Source organism: Oryx dammah, unplaced genomic scaffold (assembly GCF_014754425.2).
Source record: "Oryx dammah isolate SB20612 unplaced genomic scaffold, SCBI_Odam_1.1 HiC_scaffold_3, whole genome shotgun sequence".
Taxonomy (NCBI): domain Eukaryota; kingdom Metazoa; phylum Chordata; class Mammalia; order Artiodactyla; family Bovidae; genus Oryx; species Oryx dammah.
The window spans coordinates 66,801,907-66,823,675 of NW_024070187.1; the positions used below are offsets into that span (position 1 = coordinate 66,801,907).

The 21,769-nt window shown below is 40.1% G+C and overlaps 1 protein-coding gene and 1 non-coding gene across 7 annotated transcripts in view; one reads left to right on the forward strand and one right to left on the reverse strand.

Moving 5' to 3' along the window:
* Positions 1 to 20,146, reverse strand: part of FRYL (FRY like transcription coactivator) — a 263,407-nt gene extending 243,261 nt beyond the window's left edge. For all 6 annotated transcript variants that reach the window (XM_040238172.1, XM_040238170.1, XM_040238168.1 and 3 more), the window contains exon 1: positions 19,910 to 20,146. The gene's annotated coding sequence lies outside the window, so the exon portion shown is untranslated. The remainder of the gene's footprint in view (positions 1 to 19,909) is intronic.
* LOC120862312 lies at positions 8,790 to 8,896 on the forward strand. Its single transcript, XR_005720740.1, has one exon. It is a non-coding gene; the product is annotated as a U6 spliceosomal RNA (small nuclear RNA).
* Positions 20,147 to 21,769: the final 1,623 nt, after the last annotated feature.

Genomic DNA, 21,769 nt, shown 5'->3' on the forward strand with positions numbered 1-21,769 from the left:
GCTTCTCGAACTGGCAGACAGGGTGTCATCACAATCTGACAGCTCCACCTGCCCAATCCTGCTTCCTTCTACTTTGGTACAATCCCAATTCTGGTTCAGCATCTGCTTCCCAGAGATCTCAACCTGTGACAACTACATTTCCTTAATTTAATCACTGTTCCATGATCACACCTTTTCTTATGTGATGTGTGATGAAGTATTTAAGAGTAAAGAATCACGACCTCTGCAACTTTCTCTCAAAAGATTCACCAAAATAGATGGATCTAGATATACAGAGACAAAGATAAAGAGGAGGAAAAGCAAGTATAGCAAAATGTTTATAAACTGATAGACCTAGGTGAAAGATAATTCGTATTACTATTTTCACAATTTGATGTTCCAAAATTTTCAAAAATATAAAGGGGGGAAGATTCAAAAGAAGAAGCACCCATCCTATTCCCTTCCTCCTGCTTTTTAGTAAGTGAAAAAAAAAAAAAGAGGCCTGGGAGCTACAGCAGCCACTGGAAATAAGAGAAAGGTCAGAACCATCAGATATATGTCACCTGTGGGTAGATATTCTGTAAAACGCTGCCAAAAACAACCAAGATGACACACCAGGAAAAATAAAAAAGCTATTTAAGGAAGTAATGGTTCAAGTGTGAAAACTTACACTTACGACATGATTTTGAACAACTGATAGATTACAGGAGGAGAGAACCCATTTGTCTTTTTTTTTAACTAGGAATATCATCCTTCTATTGGCATGGGATCATGATACACATGCAGAGAAAGAAATGTAACCATAAACTCACTACTCCATTCTGCAATCAATATTTGCATGATGATTAAAAAATATATCACCAACATAAACACAAAGGACCAAAGATTTAATTAAGGTTACAGAATGGAATGTAAAATGTTTACAACCTTTCAGGATAAAAGACAGAGCTGATGGAAGCTGGGAGATGGAATGGGAAAGGGCAAAAGGAAAAGCGGTGGAAACGTAGGATTTCAATTTTGATTCCCATTCCCATAAGACTAGAAACTGCTAAACATATTCCACTTGGTTCATTTTTTTAAGTTTTTAAGTGAGATAATTCACATACTATAAAATTCATTAATTTATTCATCATTTTTCATTAGGACATTTATCTTTTTATTGTTAAAGTTGTAAATGTTCTTTATATATCCTAGATACAAATATTTTCTCCTGTTTTGTGGGTTGTCTTTTCACTTTCTTGATGGTATCCTTTGAGCCACAGATGTTTTTAATTTTGATTAAGTAAAATTTACCTATTTTATCTTTTGTTGCTTGTGGTTGTGTCATATCTAAGAAGGCTTTGCCTAACCCAAGTCACTAAGATTTATCCCTATTTTATTTTAAGAGTGCTTTAAGTGTAGCTGTTACATTTAGATCTATGATCCATTTTTAGTTAATTTCTGTCTACAGTGTGAGCAAGGGATTCAAATCCATTTTGCATGGGTATCTCCAATGCCTCAATACAGCTGAATAAGCTCTTCTTTTCCTATTGTATGGTCTTGGTACTTCAGTCAAATAAAAAAATACAAAATCAACTGATCATAGGACTCATTTCTGGACTCTCAATACTATCCATATGTACTGACACTTTTTAAAATTAAGCTAAAATCCACATAAAATAAAATTAACCATTTTAAGGGGCTTCCCTTGTGGCTCAGACGGTAAAGAATCTGCCTGCAAGGCTGGAGACCTGGGTTCAATCTCTGGGTTGCGAAGATCCCCTGGAGAATTCCCCGGTGTTCTAGTGGTAATAGCTCTGGGTTGTCATGGTAGAGAATAGGGTTTGATCCCTGGGTGGGGAATTAATGACCAAGAAAGAAAAAAGGAAGTCAGTTTCAGAGATTTGATTATTGGGTTTCCTTTGTGGCTCAGACAGTAAAGAATCTGCTTGCAATGCAGGAGATCTGAGTTCAGTCCCTGAGTTGGGAAGATCCCCTGGAGAAGGAAATGGCAACCCACTCCATTATTCCTTCCTGGGAATTCCCATGGACAGAGGAATCTGGCGGGCTCAGTCTATGGGGTTGCAAAGAGTCAGACACGACTGAGCAACTAACACTTTCACAATCACTTTAAAGTGTACAAGTCACTGGCATTTACTATATTCACAGTGTTTGTCAATCAACACCTCCTCTTATCTAGTTCCAAAACATTTTCCAAGCAGTCATTCCCCATTCCCCATGCCCCTGGCAACCACTAAATGATTTATGTCTAAGGATCTACCTGCTCCAGATATTTCATATTATCTGACTTAAATACAATGTCATCATCTGTGTCCAGCTTCATTCTCCAATCATAATGTTTGAGTTCCTGCACTTTAAAACATTTATCAGTACTTCATTTCTATGGCTGAATAATATTCCAGAGTATGTACATGCCACATTTTGGCTATCAGTTCATCAGTTGATTACATTCAGGTTGTTTCTACCTTTTAGATAAACTGCTTTGTAAGGACTGCTGTGAACATTTATGTACAAGTATTTATTTGAATACTTGTCATCAATTCTTTTGGTTATATTCACAGAAATGGAACATCTGGGTCATATCACAGTTTTTGGTTTAACTGTTTGAGGTCAAACTGTTTTCCACAGTAGCTGTACCATCCTCAACTCCTACCAACCATGTACAAGTGTCTCAATTTCTTCACGTCCTCATCAAAACTTGTTATTTTCTGTTTTCTGACTCATTTTCAAATGTCACACCCAGAACTCAACACAATACTCCAGGTATAGTCTCGACAATACAGAATAAAGTAAGACTAACACCTTTCCTCTTTGAACCACCTCCCCCAGTAGTCCAGATGCTGCTCCTATGAAGTTGCTCTTATAGTTACATTTTATATCCGTACTGAGCTTATTACAGTAGTTAAAATACCTAAGTTGTTTGTACTCAGCCACATCCTCCCTCACCCCTATAATTATGCAGCTATTTTCTGAACTCATATACAGGACTTCACATCAATACCCATTAAGCTTTCTTCTTAACCTTGACCTACCACTTCAGTCAGAAATATTCTCCCAAAAGTTAACCCTAAAAAGTTCATTTCATCCAAAAATTTCATAAACATGGTATAAACATTTTCATTCACATCATTACAAAAATATGGACAGTGACTTTCAGCATGTCAACTAGAAATTTTTCTCCAGCTGTCATCAATTCATTATTAATTTTTAGAGCTGCTACTTAGCCAATCACACTTCCACCTAATTGTAAGGCCATTCAGCTCACAGCCTTGTCAACAGACAGACATAAAATACTTTGGCTAAAATCCAGTTATAGTGGATTCAGTCTCTTGACCCACAGTCTAATAAGCCTATCTAGAAAGTAAGATTAGTCTAACATAACTGTCTTTAGTGAGCCCACGTAACACCATCCTTCAAAAATGTAATCATGGTCAGTGTTTTTAGTGCTTATAACACAATGAACTCAGATAAGATCATACTAGGTTTCCAATCATATTTTGAAATTTAAAAAATAAAATACAATGGAAAAGCAGTATGTATCACTTAAGGCAGTATGGATCACTCGAAACAACACAGGGAATAAAAACGTTTCGTGTTATACTCCACATCATCAAGACAAATATGTTGTCAATTTACTGTACTTTATAAGTTTTTAAAATTCTACAAGAGTTTCTTCTCAACCATAAAAAGTTCAATAGGAAAAAAAATATTTCTCCCATATGTTCACAAAATTAATAAAATAATTAAACAGTTCAATTTGTTAAGTTTTGTGTTTTCTAATAACAGATTATCTTATTGAAACCAATTTCCCCAGTTCCTCTAAGAGCATACTCCTAGCTCGAAAATCTCTTTTACAAAGCCTTCCGAGATTATTCTAGTCTAAAATAGCTGCTACTTTGCCCTCTCATGATACCCACTATTCCTACCACTCACTTTGTCACTCAATCATCTGATGCTTGGTAGTTATTGCTGTTAACAGTTTGATAATTATTATCTACAATAGGGTTCTGCAGCATTCTCTTCTAACTTCATCACAACCAACATAAAAAAGGTAAGCACTCCGATTCTTTTATTAATTTATATCACATATATTATAAACCTATAAAGAATTAAAATTATCAGATAAACCTGAAGACATCTTAGGATCCTCTGGTTCTTCCCCTTCTGAAAGGGGCAAACTAGGTACAGAAAAAGAAATGTTGAGGTAGACAAGGATAAAACTCAGCAGGTCGTGTTTACTTAACTTCTAAAATGTATCAGGTAAGCACTCTATCAGTTTCATACTGTTGCAGTCACAAATTACCAAAAATTTAGTGGTAACAAATACATGTCTTAGTTTCAGAAGTCAAAACAGGTCTCACGGGGCTAAAATCAAAGTGTCAACGAGCTGTGGTCCTGTCCAGAAGCTCTAAGAAAAGTCCACTTTCTTGCTTTTCCTGGTTTATGGAAGCTGCCCAGTTCCCTTGGCTCACAGCCCTCTTCTGTCTCCAAAGCCAGCAGTGCCTGGGTTTCTTCCTTCTCATGATGCCATCTCTCTGGTTCTGACTCCACTGGCTCCTGCTTCTTTTAAAGTCCTGTGATTACATTAGGTTCACCTGTTTCTAAAACCCTCACAACTCCATTTGTGCATGCTGGAGAGGGAGAGGGATATAAAAGGAAATGTACAAAAAGTTAGGCTTTTCTTGACCCCTACATCAACCAGATAGCATCACTGACTCAATGGACATGAATCTGAGCAAACTCTGGGAGACACAGGAGGACAGAGGAGCCCGGCCCATGGGGGTGCAAAGAGTAGGACACAGCTGAGCGACTGACCACCACCACATCAACTAAAATTGCAAAATTATCTCTCCATTCCTTACTCTATACTAGAGATCTCTGTGCACGATTTTGTTTAAAGAGACGGTTTTTAAACCTCTACAAACCATGCTAAATTCCATTTAGGTTTCAGCATATGAGAAAAGGTCATAAGAAACAAGGCTAAAACTATGTGAAAAGGTGACACATTGGATGTGAAAATCGAACAAGTTATGTGTCACTGAATCATCTCGTACCTATTTTAAATGGATTACAGAGTTTAAGGTCATAGATTCTTTCCCAATTAGTACAATTTTAGGCTCTAGGGTTGAACATGTATGACTGTTTCAACCATTCAGATAAATTCCCCCAAAGTGTAATATATTGAACTATATATTATCAACAGTTAAAAAAAAAAAAAGGTTACTGGGGTGATATAACTGACTTCCAGGTGTCCCTGTTCATCTAATAATGAACTCTTAAGGATGCTCCTTGGGCCTTCCCTGAACACCTGGGTAAAAATAATTTTCTTTTCATGTACTGAAAAAAGGCTACAGATACATGATGGGGATTAGGGAAGCGATATGTGATTGACAGCAGAAACCTTGGCGTTAAATGATTGGCAAATAGCTTGATTGAACTTATACCTCTAGAGCAGCTGTTTTTAAGCTTTCCTGGGTCATGCCCTCTGCTTTGAGAATCTGAAGAACCTACGGATTTCTCACTAGAAAAATGCACATGAGCACATATTCAAAACTTTTCATATAACTTATTTTATTGCATTTTAAACTTACTGCCATTACAGACCATATAAAATCAGTCTTTGGAAAGAGATCTGCAGGTCTCAGTTTCTGGTTTTATGCCAAAATTTGTTACATCCAGAAACAAAATTCAAAGTATGCAGTAAAACAAACCAAACTTCATAATTATTTCAACAAACAGATACCAAAATAGTGATGGCTGCAGGAGGTACTGCCTCTGACACCAAAGCACAGTTCTAGAAGAAAACCCACCTCTTTTGCAGAATTCTCCAGGAAGAGCTGGGTGTAAGAGAGAAAGTTAAGGTCCAGACAGTAAAGAGAATACTAACTGAATTTAATGAGTGTTTCCCAAAACAGTAACACTTTATACTTGTACATATTTATAAATAAGGGAAGGCATGGTTTCAAAACTTGGGAAATAAGATCAATGTAAATATTTGGGGAAAAAAATAATCACACCAGACCTACTATTTTCCTGCTACTTAGTCATGCAAAATAAGTTCAAAGTGGAGTAAATACAACAAGATTCTCAAGCCAATTAGATAAAAAGAAAATACTAGAAGATATAATGAGCCACCTTCCCAAATGGCTCAGTGAGTAAAGAATCCTCCTGCAGTGCAGGAGATACAGGAGACACAGGTTCGATCCCTGGGTCAGGAAGATCCCCTGGAGAAGAGCATGGCAACCCACTCCAGTATTCTTGCCTGGAGAATCCCATGGACAGAGGAGGCTGGCAGGCTACGGTTCATGGGGTTGCAAAGAGTCACACATGACTGAAGCGATTTAGCATGCATGCAGAAGATACATTACATGTGTGATCTTAAATTTGAAATTTAATAATATTCAGTGTGTGAGATTGACAACAGTACCCTCTCCTGGTCTTGCGTCACGCTGCTTAGGGCCTTTACTATGCTGGATATGACAGATCTGCCTCACTCAACCTCCCACCTGCCTATGGGCAATTAGAAAGGGAGCTTCTTAGTTGTTTGGGAAGCAAGCACAGTTGTAGAAATGTGAGATTGCTTCACAGCATCATTCCAGCATCCATCCCCCAGTTTCCTGGGTAATGAGAAGCAGGACAGCAGAAGCACCAGCAGCCAGAGGTATTTGGGTCTGACCTCCTAACCCTGGGTTGCAGCTCAGGGTCTGTCCGGCAGTTTCCAGAGTGTCCAGAGGCATATATTAATACAGCTGTGGAAGAGGTGGCTCCAGGTATGGATTCCAGCACAGCTCCCAGCATGGCCTCTGAGCTGCCCTGGTGGGTTACCTCTGGACTGATCCCCTAAAACCTGCTGTTAGGTACTTTAACAATTCTGCAAGTACCTAATACATTGTATGAAATCTCTTCAGCTTAAAATATCCAGAAAGGCTTCTGTTTGTGACGTTGAGACAAACATTTGTTGTTCAGTTGCTCAGTCATGTCTGACTCTTTGCAGCCCCCTGGACTGCAGCACGCCAGGCTTCCCTGTCCTTCACCGTCTCCGAGAGGTTGCTTAAACTCATGTCCATCAAATCAGTGATACCATACAACCATCTCATCTTCTGTTGTCCGCTTCTCCTCTGGCCTTCCATCTTTCTCGGCATCAGGGTCTTTCCCAGTAAGTCAGTTCTTCGCATCAGGTGGTCAAAGTATTGGAGCTTCAGCTTCAGCATCAGTCCTTCCAATTAATATTCAGGGTTGATTTCTTTTAGGTTTGACTGGTTTGATCTCCTTGATGTCCAAGGGACTCTCAAGAGTCTTCTCCAACACCACAGTTGGAAAGCATCACTTCTTCAGTGCTCAGCCTTCTTTATGGTCCAACTCTCAACATCCATATATGACAAATGATAAAACCACAGCTTTGACTATATGGACCTTTGTCAGCAAAGTAACGTCTCTGCTTTTTAATATGCTGTCTAGATTTACAATAGCTTTTCTTCCAAGGAGTAAGCATCTTTTAATTTCATGGCTGCAGTCACCGTCCGCAGTGATTTTGGAACTCAAGAAAATAGTCTGTCACTGTTTCCGTTGTTTCCCCATCTATTTGCCATGAAGTGATGGGACCCGATGCCACTATCTTCATTTTTTGAATGCTGAGTTTTAAGTCAGCTTTTTCACTCTCCTCTTTCACCTTCATCAAGAGGCTCTTTAGTTCTTCTTCACTTTCTGCCATAAGGGTGGTGTCATCTGTATATCTGAGGTTATTGATATTTCTCCCAGCAATCTTGATTCCAGCTTGTGCTTCATCCAGCCTGGTGTTTCACATGATGTACTCGGCATATAAGTTAAATAATAAGCAGGGTGACAAATTACAGCCTTGGAGTATTCCTTTCCCAATTTGGAACCAGTTCATCGTCCCATGTCCAGTTCTAACTGTTGCTTCTTGACCTGCATACAAGTTTCTCAGGACACTGGTAAGGTGGCCTGGTATTCCCATCTCTTTAAGAATTCTCCACAGTTTGCTATGATCGACACAGTCAAAGGCTTTATCACAGTCAAGGAAGCAGAAGTAGATGTTTTTCTAGAATTCCTGCAGTAGGTAGACATCCCCTCGGGGAGAGATAGCAGTTTCACACCCTGGAGGGGTTGTCTGGGATGTCTTCACCTGTTTTCTCTCATCAGATCACAATGTGCTGCAGAGTGCATGGGCCCAAGCAAGAATACCTACAGATCTCAGTAAAATTATGCTATCATTCACAGATGAATTTTTAAATGTTTTGTAAAGAAAGGCAGATTAAACATAGTATTAATATAGCAAAATACAAATAAGCAATAAGAAAATAGGAGAGCTGACAACTGACTGTTACCAATACCAGTACTTTATAAAAAAAAAAACTATAAGGTAAAAATGTGATTATCTTATAAAATGTAAACTATAAAACTTTAAGAAGAAAACACAGGGGAAAAAAGTCTTTGAGACTTAGGACTAAGTGAAGAGTTCACATACGACACCAAAAGTACAATCATAGAAGAGAAAACAACAATTAAATGCACTACATGAAAATTTAAATGTTTCTTGCCTCTTTAAAAAAAAATCCTTGTTAAGAGGATGATGAGACATCTGTGGATGGGAAGAAAATCTGTGCCAATCACATATCTATCAAAAGACTTACATCTCGAATATATAAAGAACTCTCAAAACTCAAGAGTGAAAAACAAACCACCCAATCTGCTCATTCGGGAAACAATTTGCCCACGAGGGAAAGGCAAACCAAAACTACAACGAGGTATCACTACCCAACTATTAGAATGAGCAAACATTTAACAGTGAAGTGCTCGCTTTGGCAGCACATATACTAAAACTGGAACGATACAGAGAAGATTAGCATGGCCCCTGCACAAGGATGACACGCAAATTTCTGAAGCGTTCCATATTTAAAAAATAATAATAATAATGAAAAAAATAAAATAAAAACTGAAAATAATCAAATTCTGGCAAACATATAGAGGAACTGGATCTTTTGTACACTACTATTGGGAATATACAGCCACTCTGAAAACAGTCCTGCTGTTTCTTGTAAAACTAAATACACACTTAAATGCAACCAAGCAATTATACTCTTGGGCACGTACACCAGAGAAATGAAAACTTAGGTTCACACAGAAAACCTGTATACAAATGTGCACAGTAGCTTTATTCATCACAGCCAGAAGCTACAAGTAACTCATGCTCTTCAAAAGGTGAAGAGTTAAACTGTGTACTGTGACACACCCATTCACTGACCCTACTCAGTACTAAAAAGAAATGAAATACTGATACATAGGACAGCTCGGATGGTTCTCTAGGGCACTGGGCTGGGTGAAAAAAAAGTACATCTCAAAAAGATACATACAGTACAATTCTATTTTAACACTCTCAAAATGACACAATTACAGAGATGGAGGACTAATTACCTGCTCCCAATAAACAGGGATGCAGAGGGTTGGGAAAGAGGAGACCTTGAGCTACATGATGGAGTTTCTGGGCAGTGATGGAACAGTACTGTACCTTGATTGAGACGGTGGTTAAATCTAGACGTGAAATGTTATCAAAGTGCACAGCACTATACACACATACTCATGAGTGAGCACACTGAAAACCATGAAATCTGAATACGACTACTTGACAGTATTGTACTAGTGTCTGTTTCCTGGTTTAATGTTGTTATCAATATGTTGTGTAATATAAGATATTATAACCAAGGGACACTGAATGAAGGTTACACAGGAGTCCTTGTATTACTTTTGCAACTTGATGTGAATTTATAATTACTTCAAAATAAATTTTTTTAAGTGACGACATTCAAGCATCCTTATTTTTAAAATTACTAATATTTTAGGTAGAATCAAAAAACATGGAAATAACATATTTTAAATTGCTCTAAAAATTTTTAATTTTTATCTCATTGTTTTTGGTAATGTCTTACTATGTACATAATATTACAATATATAGTTTACAACAGACACACACATACTGGGAATGCAGACACAATTTTTTACACTGCTGAAGTAAGACATAAAAGTTTCACAGACTTCTGTTACAGAAGTTATAATAATCTAAGACTGTCTATTACATTTTTTTTTACTTGGGCAAGCATATGTTAGAATAGGAAAAACACGGGTTTGAGAATCAAAAAGAACTCAATTTGTAACCATATAAACAAATAACAATCTCATCCTCATTTGTGAAATATAGAAGTTGTATTAGATCATTCCCAAGGACAGTCCAGCTCTAAAACCTCTATGACTCCATGAGTTCTACAACAGGAAAAAGTGAAACAACCATAAAGAAATGTATGACTAAAACTCTAACCAGTATTTCTTGAAACCATTACTATGGATTCAGTATCGCCAGGAATATTAAATAAAGACATAGTCTAAGTCATCATTGACACAAACACAGAAAAGTGTATCTACAAAGATAATTTTAGCTCAAAGAAAACGGATTACCAAAGCATCCTGTTGAAATATATACAGATAACAGGTACACGTGAATATTTTACATGCAATCTCACAGTTCTTTAAAGCCTCTAATTCCTGCCCATGGAATTATATTAGGTTCTGAATTGCAGCAAATAATACACCAGTGCATACAGGTGTCCTTGTGCACAAGTTTGCAGGTTGGTATCTCACAAGAAATAGACCATCAAGACATCCAGAAGAGAATTACTTTCCAACCACTTAATTATTCTCCGTCTACTTGAATTAGACTTAATAAGATGGAATTTTAAGACATTCACTATTCAGGGGAAGTTAAACATCTACAAGGTGATTATACCACCCTGTTACACCACCTCCTGCTATGCAGAAATACCACCTACCTGAAACAGAGGCCAAATCCAGGAAAGAAGCCAACAGTCCTCTAAGCAGTAAAAACACAACAAGGTCCTACCATTAAAGCTCCACGCGCAGGACATTCTTTGGTTTCTCACCCAGAACCTTCTATCATTTTTATCTACCATTCAACAAGTAGCTATGGGTTCTATTTTCCTATTGCATGGAAAATACCAAATTAGAAAGATGCATTAACTACTGCAGGTGGGTGTAATGAGAGCAAACAAAAAGATACAGTTAACAGGAAAATAATAAGCAAATCTACCCCTCAAGCAAGACATGATTTAGGAAGGAATGGCTCCACCAACGAACAAAATATGGTGGTCTGTATATTGCTGACTGACGAGATTAATGACTGGAGATTCTACAAATACATCATTAAGAGTTCAATGACACCCAAGACACATGAATGGACCCACCAAAGTAGTATTTTTTTTAAGCAGTATTATAGACAGCATTATCCATCTTAACTTTTTCTAATGGAGAAGAAAATTGAAAATCACATTTATATTATCTTTCCAGCATTCTTTAGTACTGAACTAAATTACATCACATCTCATGTTACCATGAAATAGAGACATACCAAAACAACAGGACAAAACACAACAAGGAATCCTGAGAAGTTGAAATATTATGTTGAAATTCATGCAGGCAACAAGGCATACCTGTGAATGTTTTACAACCTAAAAAACAAAGCTGCACTGCAGTAAATGAACAAACTAGTATCCTGTCTTCGATTCCCAGATGTTCTTTTTAAAAAAAAACCACCACCACCACTTCAACCTCTCTGAAGTATGGTTGTTCTAAAAACAATGTATCTCACAACTGCTGTCACCCAACAGCAAGATTTACTTGGTAAAAACTTTATGTTGACATTTCCTAGAAAGATCAAGAAAGAACGCAGTGGCATCAAAGTGTCTTGCTGCTGCTGCTGCTGCTAAGCTGCTTCAGTCGTGTCCGACTCTGTTCGACCCCACAGACGGCAGCCCACCAGGCTCCCCCGTCCCTGGGATTCTCCAGGCAAGAACACTGGAGTGGGTTGCCATTTCCTTCTCCAATGCATGGAAGTGAAAAGTGAAAGTGAAGTCGCTCAGTCATGTCTGACTCTTTGTGACCCCATGGACTGCAGCCTACCAGGCTTAGGTTTGATCAAAAATGGTCATTCAAAATACTCTTTAAAAAAATGACCAGAAGTCTGTAAAAGTACAATCAAAGGAGAATGACAGAAAATTTTCAAAAATAAATTACATCCTTTTACTTTAAAAGATAGTACATATAAAGTACTTATCACATTACTTATTAAGTACTCAATAAATGTGGCTACTATTATTATTAACAAGCTGGAAAATAAGGACTGGGAGCTGATGAAAACATCTATGATTATAGTGATCAGGCAACCAATAAACACTTACTAAGTGCCTACAAGGTCTCTAGCAGGGCAATACAAGTTCATCACAAGCAACTTACACCGCAAGTTTATTTATCTCTGATCAAATAAATGACAAGTTGCACAATACCTTCTAAGCCAGTAAGGTAAACATCATACTACATTCAGCAATGACTAGAACTTAACCAAGTACTTTCAACTTCTTTCAAAGCACTGTCATATATTTAAGTCCAGTATGCAGAACTCAAGAAATAAATTATTCACTTGTAGAGTCACCAAATGATTAAATGAATATTTTTTAAAAGCGTCACCAAAATCAGTGTTGTTTTATTTTTTTCCTTTCAAAATGAATCTTGTGATTTTTATAGGGGGAGACAAAATGCTCTCCAGGTTTAGGTAGAATAAGGATTTATATAAATTTCCTCTTAAGGAAAATCTTTCTAACCTTGGAGCATCATGAGAGCACCCTCTCTACTCCTAGGATTTATGAACATTGCAGGGACAGGCTTATATAAAAATACACATTAATTAAAATGTTATCTTTCATTTATATTAAATATCAGAACAGCCAATGTATAGAGATGGAATGGAGATTAGCCGTTGCCTAGGGCTGAGGAAGGAGGTCAGGAAGGTGATGGGGTGATGAAAGAGTTCTAAAATTGGTTGTGATAGAAGTGCATAACTCCAGAATACACTAAAAACCACTAACTTGTACAATCTAAATAGGTGAATTGTACAGTATGTAAATTATATTAAATTTTTAACTCTTTTCAAAACTCAACAAATCACACTTGCTGCATTACAAAGTCCATAGGATGTATCCTCCATCTACCTCTCTCTTACCTAGCTGACTCCAATCACTGACAGTCCTACAAGGCCACTTTCTTAACCAATTCTTTCTCCACAAATACAAAGATCAAGCAATAGAACAGGTTTACGAGGGAAGGAGGCAGTCCATTTTGTAAAAGCAAGAAATACTTCACACTGTATTTTAATACAAGTGATTTTTCAAAACAATTATTTTCATGCCATACCAAAAAAAAAATACTGATAAAGATATCTATTTATGTAGCATTATGAGTTTTAACCAAGATCACTGCATCTGGTCCCATCACCTCATGGCAAATAGATGGGAAAACAGTGACAGACTTTATTTTGGGGGGCTCCAAAATCACTGCAGATGGTGACTGCAGCCATGAAATTAAAAAACACTTACTCCTTGGAAGGAAAGTTATGACCAACCTAGACAGCATATTAAAAAGCAGAGACATTATTTTGCCAACAAAGGTCCACCAAACCAAGGCTATGGTTTTTCCAGTGGTCATGTATGGATGTGAGACGGACTATAAAGAAAGCCGAGTGCCAAAGAATTGATGCTTTTGAATTGTGGTGCTGGAGAAGACTCTTGAGAGTCTCTTGGACTGCAAGGAGAGCCAACCAGTCCATCCTAAAGGAGATCAGTCCTCGGTGTTCATTGGAAGGACTGATGCTAAAGCTGAAACTCCAATGCTTTGGCCACCTGATGCGAAGAACTGACTCATTTGAAAAGATCCTGATGCTGGGAAAGATTGAGGGCAGGAGGAGAAGGGGAAGAGAGGATGAGATGTCTGGATGGCATAACCGACGCAATGGACCCGAGTTTGAGTAAACTCCGGGAGTTGGCGATAGACAGGGCAGCCTGGTGTGCTGCAGTCAGTCCATGAGGTCGCAAAGAGTCGGACATGACTGAGTGACTGAACTGAACTGAACTGATGAGTTTTAAAGAATGTGTTACTACTCTATCAGCAAACTAGGAATCACCTACTAGGATAGAGATGCAGTGTCATTTTGGGGTCTACGAAATGTATGATCCCTGGAGGGTATAAGGAAAGATACATCAACATTTGCATAATTTCACAAATATCCTGCCTCATGGCAATAACAGTGTTTGAAATTAAAAAAAAAAAAAAATTCTAGAACTCATATGTTTACTGTAACAGGCTCCATGGATCCCAACCCACCTCCTACGGAATACCAGGTCTGTCTGCTAGGATACTTTTAAAGAAACTATACAAAATAATAAACAAGGGTGAATCACACACCTAAGAGTGCACTTTGTGCACGCTATTTTTCATCCACATGTACCACTCTGTCTATTTACAGATCCTACTCAGAGGAACTCGTGGTGAAGACAAATTTCATCATCCTATCCTTAGTGCCTACATGGTGCACAAATTAGGTGCAGTTCTCAATTAAAAACTTGCTGAATAAAAAGAGATTTCTTGCCTGATTAGCCCTACTGGCTGCTTGCAGCTGGGCTTTCTATTTAGGAACTTTTGGAAAACCTTTTTCCTTTCTGGGCTAGCTTAAAGAAGCACCCAGAACAACAGAATCTTACCACCTTCTTCATCAGCCTAACATGTAGCTCCCCTTTTTATAATGAGCAACATTAAGGGTAGAGTAAGACCTCTGCATGTGAACTGATCAGGAACAAATACCTTCCTGCAGGCCTCCTGGGGCTACTACGAGATGTGCCAGTTGGCAGCCTCAGAGCAATTTTTAAGGATCTCTAGAGATGAGAAGAATCAAGAAATGAGGAGATTAGGCTTGTGGTATGCACTCCAAAAAAATTTTAGGGTAAAGACACTTAAAATGTTCAGGGACACAGATTTTGACCATTTTTGAAATGACTGTGATTCTTATAGTCTATAATCATAGACTTTGTTTTGAACATAAAAATACTGGTGGAAGCCTTGTTTCTTAAGAACAGGTAAAAATAAACATAATTACCAAGCCTGAAGAAATTAATAATAATCATTTCATTATATAAAATAAAAAATAAATAAGTGTATAAAATTGATTACCCTTCTCCATTCCAGTAAATGTAACTTGCTAATTAAAGTTTTCAAGTAAAACAGCTTAAGGCATTCCTATCTGAAAGTAATAAAAAAAGAAGGGAAAAAAACTGGAATTAAAAGTCAAACCATGATCAGTAGCTATAATGTGATGAAGGCAATTTTATGGGGGATATTTAGTTTCTAAATTATATTTTTTTCATAACAATATTTTACAATGAGCATGTGAAACTGGTGATAAGGAAAAACCTGGTTTTTCCTTTAAACACATGTATACACTTGACCCAAATAAAACAATATGAACTTTTTTTTTTATGGTTTTACGGAAGCTTTTGGGCTAATAAAACTGCCCAAGCACTTTAGACAATAGTAAAAGGGGCTTATTTAACTTACATGCAGAGTACATCATGAGAAATGCTGGGCTGGAAGAAGCACAAGCTGGAATCAAGATTATCGGGAGAAATATCAATAACCTCAGATATTCAGATGACACCACCCTTATGGCAGAAAGTGAAGAGGAGCTAAAAAGCCTCTTGATGAAAGTGAAAGAGGAGAGTGAAAAAGTTGGCTTAAAGTTCAACATTCAGAAAACAAAGATCATGGCATCCTGTCCCATTACTTCATGGGAAGTAGATGGGGAAACAGTAGAAACAGTGTCCGACTATTTTTCTGGGCTCCAAAATCACTGCGGATGGTGACTGCAGCCATGAAATTAAAAGACGCTTACTCCTTGGAAGGAAAGTTATGACCAACCTAGACAGCATATTAAAAAGCAGAGACATTACTTTGCCAACAAATGTCCATCTAGTCAAGATATGGTTTTTCCAGTGGTCATATATGGATGTGAGAGTTGGACTGTGAAGAAAACTGAGCGCTGAAGAATTGATGCTCTTGAACTGCGGTGTTGGAGAAGACTCCTGAGAGTCCCTTGGACTGCAAGGAGATCCAACCAGTCCATTCTGAAGGAGATCAGTCCTGGGTGTTCATTGGTAGGACTGATGCTGAAGCTGAAACTCCAATACTTTGGCCACCTCATGCAAAGAGTTGACTCATTGGAAAAGACCCTGATGCTGGGAGGGATTGGGGGCAGGAGGAGAAGGGGACGACAGAGGATGAGATGGCTGGATGGCATTGCTGATTCGATGGACATGAGTTTGAGCAAACTCCGGGAGTTGGTGATGGACAGGGAGGCCTGGCGTGCTGTGCTTCATGGGGTCGCAAAGAGTCGGACACGACTGAGAGACTGAACTGAACTGAAAAGGGGCTAGGATGGGAGTGGGGAGGGAAAGTTCCAACTTTCGTTAATGCTTTTTACCAAAGTTCAAAATCCAATGAAGAAATACACATATAAGTCAAAGCATGACTTGAGCTGAAAAGGACTTTACAGAATCAAGAGAAAAGAGCCATCACTTGGCTTTAGAACAGGAGAGCTTGCAGATAAGGTAACATGAGCTGGGTTAGAGGGATGATCCCACTGATGAGGTAACAATAACTGAAATTCAGAGTACATGCTCTGCCCCCCAACCAATATTTTACATATTAAAAATAGTTCAAGTAGTGAACATACACCCCAACATACTTTATTTTTTATTTTTAAAAAAATATAAGATTTGCTACATAAAACAATGAAAACTTTCCCACATCACCTGAGTTTCTAACAATTCCACTATTCCTTTACCATTTTGGCATGAATCCTGTGTCACTGTTGCTATGCACCTGTTACTGCAATGAGATACACATTATCTTTTCCCTATGGGTGATCATTTTGCATCTTCCCCATGAATCTCCATGACTTTGAAAGTAATGACTATCATCCATTTCTACTTTATGTTTCCATAATACTCCTCAAATAAATGGGTACTCAACAGATGTTGACAGATTAAACCTAGTTCTAATAATTGGGACAACAATCACCATCACGAAAGATGTCTGTGGATCAAACACTACTAACAATTAAGCCACGTTTTTGTACACAGAACAAAAAGCAACTAGATTAATATACCTTCCCCTAGACACTAAACCAACTGCTGGTCTCTGGTGTAACTTGTTCAGAAAGGTGTCTTAAAAAATAAATAAATAAGCCTCTCAAGCAGTCTTTACAGAACATTATCTTTTTCTCTCACAAAGTCCTAAGTCAACAAATCCATTTACTGGGCACTAGAAATGTATTAGGTGACAGAGTGAATCTGCACAGAAATAGAGGACAGTCCTAGTTCCCAGGAATCTCAAGGGACACTTCACAATCCAAGAAATGCCTTGGCAATGTGTATATTTAAGACAATGTGCTTAAAACAATGTGAAAAGCACACAGGAAAAATATGTTCTCCCTGAAACACAGCCTAGATATTTCAAAGATAATTCTGAGTGTTTTCTTTATACGTAATCTTTTAAAAGTTCCGGAATTCTCTCCTTTATTGTTTAAATAAGCTGGTAAGTGAACAAAAATAGAATTTTGGAAGCTTGTTTTAATCTTCTACTTTCTATTATGAGATGGAAAGGAAGATTATGCTAGCAAGCTTGCCTGACATACTTATCAAAGGAAAGGAGAAGAAAGGGGAGCATTCTGTGTACAATGCTAGATACCATCAAGATTACTAGGAAAGATCATGTGTTTGTATGTCTACACTTCCAAAATTCTATAGGAAGAGTAAAGCATCTCTCAAACATTATTCTCTGAAATTGACTTTTAGTTTCCCAGGTATAGTTTCTCTTTGCTGTTGCTGAGCCTGTGAATTTATGTTATAATGCTTCACATCCACTCATAAAGTTACTAAACAGTTAATGAACACTTTGGAAAGTTGTTATATTGCTTAAACACACACATACCAACCACTGGGCCAGAGGTTCCAATAAATTCACTTTTCTAAAAAAGTAATTTTACAAAATAACTCAGAATGGAAGAAAAGACAGGATGGAATGCTACCTTTGATAATGAGTAGCCAAAAAGAGACTACATAATAACACACCCACCGCAACTTTGTTTATAGGCTTGGAACTTGCACATGCAAGTACTCTACAAAGTACTGCACAAGAAGAAACTGTCAAAAATGAATGCTCATGAAAATATTCCTTTTCTAAATAAGGTTTCTAACAAGGATGTACTGTTTCTAAATGTAACTTCTTTAGCATGTTTTGACAGGTATGTGTATTAGTCGCTCAGTTGTGTCCGATTCTTGGAGACCCCATGGAGTCCGTCAGGCTCCTCTATCCGTGGAATTCTCCAGGCAAGAATACCGGAGTGGGTTGCCATTCCCTTCTCCAGGGATTGACAGGTATAGAATAACACTAATGCTTAAGATGGAGGAGGAAAAATTTGTTTATCAATAGTACAAGCTGCTATTACTAACTATAATGTCTATGGGTTCTGTAGCAGAAACTAACTTTACGGAAGGTATCTGCTGGGCAGAATAGTTAAACTAACTTTATTTCTACCCAAATTCTGTTTTTTCCGCCTAATCCTATTGACCCTAGCAATCTGAAGCTTTTTGTTTTGTTTTGCAATGTTTCTTTTCCCTTCCAAAAGAATCTCCGCCAGTCAGTCGAGGTAACATTTTCCACAGTTCAAAGGTGAAGGCAAATTCTCACTACAAAGAGCTCTTGCTCCTCATCAGCACCCCACCTTTTTTTTTTTTTTTTTTTCCAAATTATCTTGACCTAAAAGGGGACGGGACGACAGAGGATGAGATGGCTGGATGGCATCACCGACTCGATGGACATGAGTTTGAGTGAACTCCGGGAGTTGGTGATGGACAGGGAGGCCTGGCGTGCTGCAATTCATGGGGTCGCAAAGAGTCGGACACGACTAAGCGACTGAACTGAACTGAAATGAAGAGAGGTTAATGCTCCCTTACAATGCAAATCCACAAAAGAAACGATTTTAGGTGCCAGGAATGAAACTGGGATGGGAGGAAAAGTCCGACAGCGATCAATAACCATTTCGTCCTAGAAGTGAGCCTTTCCAAAACGCAGGAAACGATGTTTTTGCCCAAAGAACCTGCCGCCCGGAAGCCATAACTTCCATCAATAGGCAAAGAAAAGTTACAAAGAAGAGCTCAGCACCCGGACAGCCTGCGCGGGTGCGGAGACAGGAGAGCTGCAAAGACGCTCCCTGGCCCCGACGGGCGGCGGCTGCCGGGTCAGTGGGGGCAGACTCCAGCTCAGGCAGGCAGGGAGTCTAGGGGTGCGCCGCCGGCCCGGAGCAGCTCGGGCACGGCGCCCGCATCCGCACCCCTCCCCACGACCGCGAGCAGTGGGCGGAGAGACCAGAGCAGAGGAAAGGCAGGACAATGCTGGGCCCGGCTGGCGATTCTGCACTCTCCGTGGTCCCCAGCGCCCCTTCTCGCCCGGGGTCGCCAAGCTGCTGCGCTAAGTTTGCTTCCCAGCCCTGCCTTCACGGCCAGGGCGGCAGAGCGGTGGCCGCCGACCTCCCTCCGCCGCGCCGCCTTCCTCCCCGCGGGGCGGCTCCCGCGAGTCCGCGAGGACGCGGCGCGCGCGAGCAGAATTGGGCGCGCGAGGGAAAGGGGGCGCGCAAGGAAGCAGCGCGCGCACCGGGAGCCGGGCGCGCGGGGGAGCCAAGCGCGCGGCGCTCCCCGAGGACCAGCTGCCGCTCCGGCGAGTTTTCGGTTGAGACGGGGGCTGCGGCGCGGCTTAGTGTCCGTTACGGGTCTTGGCCCGGGCGGCGCAGATTGCCAGCCATCCTGGCCCGCCTCCCCTCTCGGCCCCCATCAGAAAGCGGGCGAGGGCCGGCGATCTCGTCTCCCGCCGGGGCTGTGGCCGCCGGCCGACGGGCATCCCGGCGCCCGCCTCTGGAGCTGGAAGAGAAAGTAAAATGAAGCGCCTTTCCCCAGGCAACACCTACCCGTCCCCAGTCCAAGTGCAGCTGCCTCGCTCCTCAGGCGCCGCCGGTCCCCGCCCTCGGGCCCCAGGCTCCGTTCTCTTGACAATGGGGCGTCCCCTTTAAGGAATAATCCGATCGGAACCGATCTGTGGTTAAACCTCCCTCCGACTCCAGATTTTAACCGGATTTCTCTCTCTCACTCCCCAAGAGCCCGACGGGCGCCCGGCGGTGCTGCGAGCTCTTCCCACCTCTTCCCCGCCCCGCCTACTCCCTGGTCTTCCTGATTGGCGAGAAACACTACAACAGGAACAGCAGTTCTCACACCCCACTGGCCACTGCAGCCGCCGCTCAGAGTTACCCCCGCCTTCATCCCGCCCCTTTTCCTGGGTTGGTCCTACCTCTAATCATTCTCTGTCTTCTACTCTGTCGTTGCTTTGGAGAACTGGCAGTCAAGGCTTACCCTCCCGCCTCCGGAAAGCGAACTTTATTTTTATTGGTAAAAGGACATCTTCCTGTGCACCTGATTGGACAAGGAAGGAGTTAGTCTGCACGCCCCTTACCCATTATTGCTCTCTGTACACGGGTTTGAGAAACACAACCGTAAAGTCCTCCTCCGCACTTTGCCTAGTTCGAAGCGCCTTTCCCTTTAAATGTTGGTAGGGGTCGTAGACAAACTCAGTCTGTGTTGGGCAAAGACGGAAAGGGAAAGGAGAAAATTTCAAAATCTCCTAATAACTTAATATATCGGGGAACTGGAGCTGGGATCCAGTGGAATATCCTTCGGTCTAATGAATGGAGTGGTTAGAATGAGGAAGAATACCTGCAATTCTAGTACTCACTCTTGAGATAAAATCAAGTTTTCACTCACTGTCCACTCTACTCCTACTGTCGATCCCACTGGCATTTTATTACCCCAAAGAGCTTTAATAAAGATATCTGCAAACCTAGAGGTGCCCTTGTTTGTTCCACAATCGTTCGTTTAAATCGCTTCTATTTAAAGCTCCGTTTAATTCATGTCCTCTGTTGTTATCTCGGGTTTGTCACGAGATCTAAGTTACTCTTCTGAAAAGATTGAATAGATGCCCACCCACCGTGCCATCCTCCAAAGTTGAAGAAGTCCTTACCTCTTGCTAGAGCTGCGTAAGGGGAGCCTGGGTTGAGCCCAATTGGGCACCAGAAGGTTATTCCTTGAGAGAATTGGGGGAGTCTGGCACCGGAAGCTTAACCCTGCAGCAAAACCTCACGCATGGAAAAAGGAGGAATTCTTCGGCAGCCTGGTAAGTTCTGTGTTAGGAGCTCCCCAGTTTCCCATGGGAACTGTAAGAACCGGAAGGGTTGTACCTACTAAGATTCGGTACTCAAGTGCTTTGGTACCCATCTATGAATGTTAGGAAGAAATAGTTAAATGTCTGCCTCCCTTTGCCAATGAACTTAGACTTTGGACCTCAGGATGTTTAGTGTATTTGCAGTGAGAGCCCAGCGGAAACAAGCGGTGCCAAGAAAGTGGCAGCGCTTGGCAGTACCCCAGAAGGGATTTAGGACCAGAAAGAGGGAGATAAACAGCAGTAGTAGATAGGAATTTTCGGAGAGTTCAGGGGGAAAATCTCCTGGAAATACGCTAAATATGGAAGAGTGAGAAAAGGGAAAGGTTGTAGGCAGTTTAGGTGTTTCTATTAGGGGCAAGAGACAAGGAAATAACCTGGATTATATTGATATGGCCTTCACAGGTATTTTTTAAAAATCAAGATCCAGGTTAAGTTTTCAAGTTCTTTGTAAGTCTCTTGCTTCATGAGGCCAAGAGTATTTTGTTACACTAGCACATTGGGCTCATAACTCCAGAAAGCAGTCTACAGTAACCTCTGGATTCTTTTCCTTACACCT